Raw genomic sequence first — 8,300 nt, forward strand, 5'->3', positions numbered from 1 at the left:
ACCCATTACTTCTACCCTGGTCAAAATACACCGCCAGCGTCACAACCCCCTCAGGAAATTTAAAAACAAACGCCTCACACAAAGAGTGGTTCCTAACATGTCTTCTAATCGCAAGAAGAATCATCCTGAAAAACTGGATCTCGCCATCGCACCCCAACATCACCCAAGTCAAACGAGAGCTCTTACACCTACTTACCAAAGACCGCATCAACACGGACTTCAAAAAGAAATCCTCCTCAGACCGCTTTCACTCTAAATGGCACACCTTCATGCTCTCAAATCTCTCCCAAGAGAGAGGGCGATGTGCGGCTGACGTGCGGCTGACGTCAGCACGGGGGAGGAGCCTTGCGCCGGCTCCAGGAAGCGATGAGACGGGACGCTGACGGGCTGCGGCGGAGCCTCGTGGAGTGAGAGACCACGAGCGGCCGGTCTATGTATGCGTGCCCGGTTATCCTGCCTCCCCTGCTCCCCCCTACCTTCTCATTCGGATGCAGCATTCCCGAAGTGAACGCTCACCACGGATCCACAGCCCTGGAGGCAGCCCGCCGTTACCCCCACTCTGAAGTGCCCCTTCTGCAGCAGCGCACTACTCACAGGATATTCTCTCCAAAGGACCGGACCTAGGAGAAGTAGCAGCTCCCTGGACGAGACATCCAGGTAGGAGACGCCTCATAGAGGCTTATCATCAACGATTGCATCTAATGACTTTGTTGTCTGGCTATATCTCAGACTTGTCTACTGTCGGAATAACGTGTGGCCATTAGAGGGGGTCTGGAGACCGTACCTGTTCAGGGGGCTTGAGTTATCCGGTAAGACTTTTTTAAAAGGGTCCGAAGTGAGGAGTGGTTCTGGCTTTCCCCCTCCCTAAGGTTTAATCAAACTGAGCTGGCCCCCCCTTGCTGGAAGCAATAACATCTGCCCCCCCTGCCCTCCTTGCCCCCCTCTGGCGGAAGTAAATGTATAGGCACTGGAAGCATCTGGATAAAAGGGGTCAAGCTCCCTAACCCTGGGCACTATACACAGGCTATAGCCGGATTTGACAAGCAGTGCTGATTTCAGCAATCCTCCCCATTGAGGCTGTGTCTGAAAGGCGGTATAAAGAAGGTCATCCCCTTCTGTAGACACACAGGGGCATAATCAACCCCCTTGGGGTTTGTAGGGGGGCACGGTGTATCTCACTGAAAAACAAAGAGAGGTGGCCCGGAGAGTCGGTGTATAGTTAAACACAAAAAGAAAACTTAGGAAAACATGAAAGGCCGGTCATCGAGACAAGCAGAAAACAATAACCCAAGAGAGAGTTTAAATACCAGCTCTATTCAAAAATACTTAAAAGAAGCAGGTGTAAAGAGCCCTGGAATGGAGGGGAAACACCTAGGCACAAAGAAAAAGGACCAACAGAAACAAAAGGGGGGACAGGGAGATAGGCCCCATGAGGAGCCGGACTCTGAGGGGACACCAGCCAGTATTACAGCAGAAGAACAGAGAATTATGGCCCAAGTACCAAGCAAAACAGATATTAGCGAAATGTTCACCAAACTGGAGAGGAAACTGGAGAGCATTATAAAAGAAGAGATCTCAAACGTCCGCTCTGATATGGGGCATCTTCTCCGCCGGGTTGAAGAGGCGGAGGAGGCCTCCAGTAAACAAGCTAAAGACTTAGCAGACCTAAAAGAACGAGTCAAGAAGGTGCAGAGCGAAAACCGTGCTTTGGCGTTTAGACTCGAGGAACAGGAGAACCAGAGCCGTCGTCAAAATTTACGCATTCGATCAATCCCGGAACAACAAAATGAGGATCTGGGCGAGAAGATGAGGAAAATTTTCAATCCCTTGCTGGGAAGGCGGGAAGACGAGGTGTTGAGGATCGATAGGGTCCATAGAATAAGGAAGCCCCCTCACATTAAGCAAGACATCCCAAGAGACGTCATAATTAAATTTCACCAATATGAGGACAAAGAAAAAATCTGGAAAAAATTAAAAGGGGCGCCACCTCTCAAATTTGAAAACAAGGACCTGCAAATCTTCATCGACCTCTCAGCAGGGACTTTAGAGAGGAGAAGACAGATGAGACCAGTCCTTGATCTACTCAGGAAGGCCAACTTAAAGTACAGCTGGGGGTTCCCAACATCCCTGATTGTCACCAAAGAGGGAAGATCCTTTAGAATGAGATACATGGAAGAAATGCAGGACTTTTGTTGCAATCTGGGTATCCCGGTCCCGGTTTTGGAATAGATGCTGGGGTTTGGGCAGGGGGGTGGGGCGTGATGGAGGTGAGGGAGGTGGGGGGGTTTTCTCCCTGCCCCCTTTTTTTTTTTTTTTTTTTCCCCTTTCCCCTTCCCCCCCCTCTCCCTCCCTCCTCCCTCCCCTCCCCTACTCCGCCGCCCCTCTCTTCACATGGGAGGGGGGGCCGACCTCAGGACATGAGGACTTAGGTACAATGGACTCAAGTTATTAACAATCGTTATGTAGTAGGTAAGAAAAGGGAGACAATAGGATCCCTCCTATGGAAAGCAACCTGTATTTTATTTAGGGGGGAGGATTGGGAGGTGGTGGGGGGTGTACTTGGGGGGGGGCACCTTGAGTCTATTCCATTGAACAGGTCTTGGACGCCGGCGCAGGAGCCCAGCCCCTGCGGAAGAGGCACCGTCGTGTGGTATGTGTGTACTTCCATACGGGCGGGCTCCAGGCGCAGTGGGCGCCACAGGGGGGAGGGAGGGGGGTGGGAACCAGGGGGTGGGGGGAGGCGGGGGGGTAGGGTGGGGGGGATGGCCGGGTGGAGGGAGGGATGGAGGGAGGAGGGGGGCGGGGGGGGATGCTGGGGGTTTAGTGGGGGGGATAGGAGAAGGGAAGATAGAGGCGGGTTGTGTTCAAGGGGAGCAGAGTACAGAGGCTAGAATGACTACCTTTTAAGAAATGCCCGATATTAAATTGATATCCTATAATGTAAAAGGGTTGAACTCTCCCAGGAAGAGGCATAAAATATTGAGGGAACTGGACCATATGGGAGGTGATATAGTTTTCCTGCAGGAGACACACCTGACCCTCAACACGAGGGTCAGGCTGCTCTCCCCCAGGTTCCCACAATGGTTCTACGGGGACTCCCCCGATAAGGGGTCTAAAGGGGTAGCTATTGGGCTGTCCAAAGCAGCGAACTTCTTAGTACGGGATAGATTAATAGACCCTGAAGGTCGTTTTTTATTCTTGAAAGGTTCAATTGGCACTAGAAAGATCACGCTGGCCAACGTATACTGCCCGAACAGGAGTCCCACTGTTTTCCTGGGACAGATGTTAGAGAAATTGATGAGATTCGGAGAGGGGGAGATGGTCCTGGCTGGGGATATGAATTTTTGTTTAGACCCGGCCCAGGACAGTACGTCCCGTGCCCAGGGGATTAAGAGGGTGTCATTAAGAGCAATCAAGCGGAAACTATTCCACTGCCAATTAATAGACGTGTGGAGAATACAACATGCTAAAGAGAGGGACTACACCTTCCATTCCCTTGTGCACGGGACCTACTCCAGGCTGGATTATATTTTTGTTGATCATAGCTTGTTAGAAGGGGTGGTAGATACTAGTATTGAAACAACAACTCTTTCTGATCATTCGCCTGTCACGATGAGGCTGAAGCTCCCTGAGTTAGGGAGACGTCCCTTCTCGTGGAAGCTGAATGAAAGCCTACTTAAGGACCCGGAAGTAATAGACCGGATCCAGAGTGAGTTAAATCAGTTTTTCACATTGAACGACACGGGCGAGGTTTCCCCTTCTATTCTTTGGGAGGCGCACAAAGCCTACATACGGGGGATCTTTATATCCATAGGAGCAGGCCAAAAAAAAAAAAGGAAGGAAAAAAGGGAAAAACTGATAGCGGACCTGTTCCAACTAGAACAATTACACAAGAGGTCCAGGGGACAGGATGCGGACTGCTACCGGGCGATGGTTGCTGGGAGAGAGGAGCTGAGGGACATGATGGAGCAGGAGGCAAAGAGAGCCATAAATCTAATGGCCAAGGAGAGGTATCTTTGGGCCAATAAGTCTAGCAAATACCTGGCGAGGCTAATCAGGAAAAAAAGAGGGCGAAATTACATAGAGAAAATAAACGGTGCAGGTGGTAAAGAGCATGTATCAAGTGAAGATATGGCTAACGAGTTTAGAAAATTCTATGCCGACCTATATTCAATTAGACATGAGGAAGGGGAGGTCAGCGCACGGACAGCCAGGAGAAGAGAATTCCTAAAAGAGGCAGGCCTAGGAGTATTATCAGGTGAAGATAGAGATCTCCTGGACAATCCCATAGAGGAGGAGGAGATTCTAGCAGCATTAAAAGATACCCCGAAGGGTAAAAGCCCGGGCCCGGATGGCTTCTCTTCCATCTATCTATTAAGAATGAAACACATTCTGGTCCCCAGGCTCTGCAAATATTGGAACGAACTGGGCACCAGAGCCGAGATGGAGCGAGAGGCCCTGCGCGCCACGATAACTTTAATATTAAAAGAGGGGAAGGATACTAAGCAGTGCTCGAGCTACCGGCCTATTTCTCTGCTCAACGCGGATGTAAAACTATACGCTAAGGTCCTGGCCAATAGACTAAAGCGACTCATGGCGGGTCTGGTACATCCGGACCAGTCCGGCTTTGTCCCGGGGAGACAGTGTAGAGACAATGGGGTTCGGGCGGTTTTATTGTCGGAGTACTGTAGACGTAGGGGACCCCCTGTTCTATTCCTGTCGATGGACGCCGAAAAGGCTTTCGACAGGGTAGACTGGGGGTTCCTGATGGATACATTAGAGGTAATGGGTATCGGGCCCAGGTTCATTTCTTGGGTCAAGGTCCTATACAGCAGACCAACGGCAGTTGCAAGGGTAAATGGGGCAGTATCCAAAACTTTTGAAATGAAAAATGGAACAAGGCAGGGGTGTCCTCTATCCCCCCTCCTGTTCGTTCTGTCCCTCGAGCCCCTCCTAGCTGCCATCCGGAGCAGTCCCGATTGCAAGGGGGTTCGGGTGGGACCAGAGGAGCACAAACTGGCAGCATATGCCGATGATATACTCTTTTTTGTCTCGGCTCCCAGAGTAACCCTCCCCAACATATGGCGAATCCTTAGGCGATATGGAGAAGCCTCCAATTTTAAAATCAACCCCGGCAAATCTGAAATCCTAAACATTAGTCTCACGAAGCAGGAGGAGGCCCATCTGACCTCCGTGTTTCCTTTCCCTTGGAGAAGGGAGATTAACTATTTAGGTATTAAGCTAGCCAACTCTATTAAAAAGCTGTTCCAAAATAATTACATCCCACTACTAGATGAAATCAGGCATGAGGCTGGGAGATTGAGGTCGAGACCGCTTTCCTGGTTCGGTCGCGTGAACGCGGTTAAAATGATGATCGTTCCAAAGATTTTATATAAATTTCAACTGTTACCGATCCCTCTACCAAGGTATTTTCTGGGGGCTCTAAGGAAATTAATCATCCAGGCTGTCTGGGGTGGCAATAAACCTCGTATCTCTTACGCAACGCTGAGTAGAAGTAAAAAAAAAGGCGGAATAGCTGCACCAGATTTCAATAGGTACTATACTGCTGTAGTGCTTTCACGGGTTATAGAATGGAGTAAGAAAGAGACTGATAAGCGGTGGGTGAATATTGAATTTTCTTTAAGTAATAATAATTTGGCACATTCACTGTGGAACCCCCCAAAATTTAGGACATTCAGCACTGATATTTCTTTATTAACACAAAACACTTTTAAATTATGGGACAGAATTCATACCCAGCACAAATGGTCGCACAATTCACCTTTAATATATATGAAGAATAATTTATTTTTTGAACCAGGAATGAGAATAGTGGGCGGGGAGTGGTTAAAAGACGATGCTCTGCAATTGAAAAATTTTATTAGTAGGGGGAAAATACGCACTTTCACGGAATTAAATCGAGAGGTAGAACACTGGGTGATAGACTGGTGGAGGTATTTACAGCTCTCCCATTTTATAAGTAAATTACCAAAGCCCCTTAGGAGTATGGAAGAGCTCAGACCTCTTGAGAAACTCTGTGTGACGGAGAACCCGGGAGGTGTTACAGGCCAAATCTATAGAATACTTGGAGAGGCACAAGAGGACAAGACGCCTCACTATATCATAAGGTGGGAGCAGGAATTGGGGTCACTATGCAATAGCAACACTTTGGGTAAAATCCTGAGTCTGGTACACCATGCAGCACTAGATATTAGGAGAACGGAAATCCACTACAAAGTATTATCAAGATGGTATGCCACCCCGGACAGAATAAGCAAGATGGATGGGTCTAAGGGGAATTCTTGCTGGAGGGGATGCCAGACTAAAGGCACAATGGCCCATATCTGGTGGGAATGCCCTATTATAAAGGTCTTTTGGAAAAAATTTTTATCCCTGTCAAAAGAATTCACGGGGAGGGAAATAGAGGAGGACCCTTGGGTCTGCCTCTTCCACGGTACCCAGGATACAGTTAAGAGCTATAGGACCTCCCTGACCCCGATAATACTAGACTCAGCCAAGAGACAGATTTCGCTAAACTGGCTGAACCCTTTGAGTCCCAAAACGCGAGATTGGCTATTCGATCTCAATGAAATTTATAATATAGAAAGCCTGGATCGAGGGGGAGTGGAACCAGATGAGGATCAGGAATGTAGGGGGAAATGGGCAGGTTGGCCTAAATTTAAAAAAACTTGGACCTATTTAAGGGAGATAACATAAAAAGGGCTTAAATCGATTAACTCGATAATGGAGGTACGGCAGGCAAGACTTTGCTCGCCTTAGAAATACACCCCGCAGAGGAGGGAGGTGGGTACGGGGGGGGGTTTGGGAGGGGGGTTAAGTAAAGGGGACGAGGGGTATGTCTGCGAAGTTGTCAGGTCTATTACCTGAATATACGGATGATTTGTTGTTTTTCTTATCTATCTGTGAGGCATGCCTCTTTAGAGGAATGTTTTGTATTGGAAAATGATAAATAAAGAATTAAAAAAAAAAAAAAAAAAAATCTCTCCCAAGAGGAAATAGCAAATGTGAGCCAATCTACCTTCTCATACCACGATTCCTACCAGCCGATGCAAAACAAGAAAACATCCCCACAAGAGGCTTCCTCCTAAACTATCCTACAATCATACCGGACTCGGCATACGCCTCTGAACTCACCAATCCAAGATTGCCAACAGTTTCTACATATATTCACATACTGCCAATTTTTCCTATTCCCAAATCTTTACTTACATTGGTAAAATGTCTTCGATTGATCAGTTACCATTTCCCCACCAACCGTCCCTCCCTCATACTCTATATGGCCCTCTTCCCCCTTTTATTTTTATTTTTTTCCCCACCAGTTTGAGTTCTCCCCTCACCCACAGGTCCTCCTATTGTTCTAAACCAATCTAGTATTCACAGAGAATGTATAATCGGATCCATCCAGGCATTTACCATAGTAGCCAACTATCTACTCTGCTAGGATCTGTCAAATCCTTTCTTTCCTATCCAATCAACCTTCCCTTATAGACATATACTCCTGAAAATTTATGTTCTCCTTTCTTTAGACTTGAGATATCACCGAAATGTTTATCTTACACGTGAATGTACAAACTATCAAAATATCTGTATACATCACTATATGTTATACCGTTTACTGTATGCTTGAAAAACGAAATAAAAACTTTTTGAAAAAAAAAAAAAATATCAAATTTATTATGGCTTGATCCTAAAGACCGCTTTAAAATTCATAATCCCATAACTAAACACTTCTTATCTCTCTGGGATAAACTAAAAACCAAATATCAGTTACAATCTCCACACAATCCTCTCCTTTCTTTTATCAGAAATCCGGCCTTTTATCCGGCATGGATCTACCCAAATTCTTTTAAGGCTTGGACAACATCAGGCATACAGACACTAAATGACTTCATAGCATCTAAATCATTCCTTTCATTCCCATCGCTTAGAGAAAAATATGATCTACCAAACTCTGAGATATTTAGATATCTCCAAATCAAAAATTTCTATACACCATTCCTAAAGGGGGATACACCATTATCCCAATTATCCATTTTTGAATCAATCTGTACAAAAGATCCATTTGCTAAAGGTACAATTTCATCACTTTATAATCAATTATATGGAGTAGTAAATCTTAATAGACCCTCTTACGTTCAGAAGTGGGAGGAGGACCTGGGACGAACTTTAGAAGACACGGACTGGTCTAACATATGGCTCACATCTAAGTCATCTTCACCCAACATCTTAGCACTGGAGACAAATTATAAAGTCCTAACTCGCTGGTACCTTGTACCCGC

This window comes from Aquarana catesbeiana, linkage group LG07 (genome assembly GCF_042186555.1).
Source record: "Aquarana catesbeiana isolate 2022-GZ linkage group LG07, ASM4218655v1, whole genome shotgun sequence".
Lineage (NCBI taxonomy): Eukaryota > Metazoa > Chordata > Amphibia > Anura > Ranidae > Aquarana > Aquarana catesbeiana.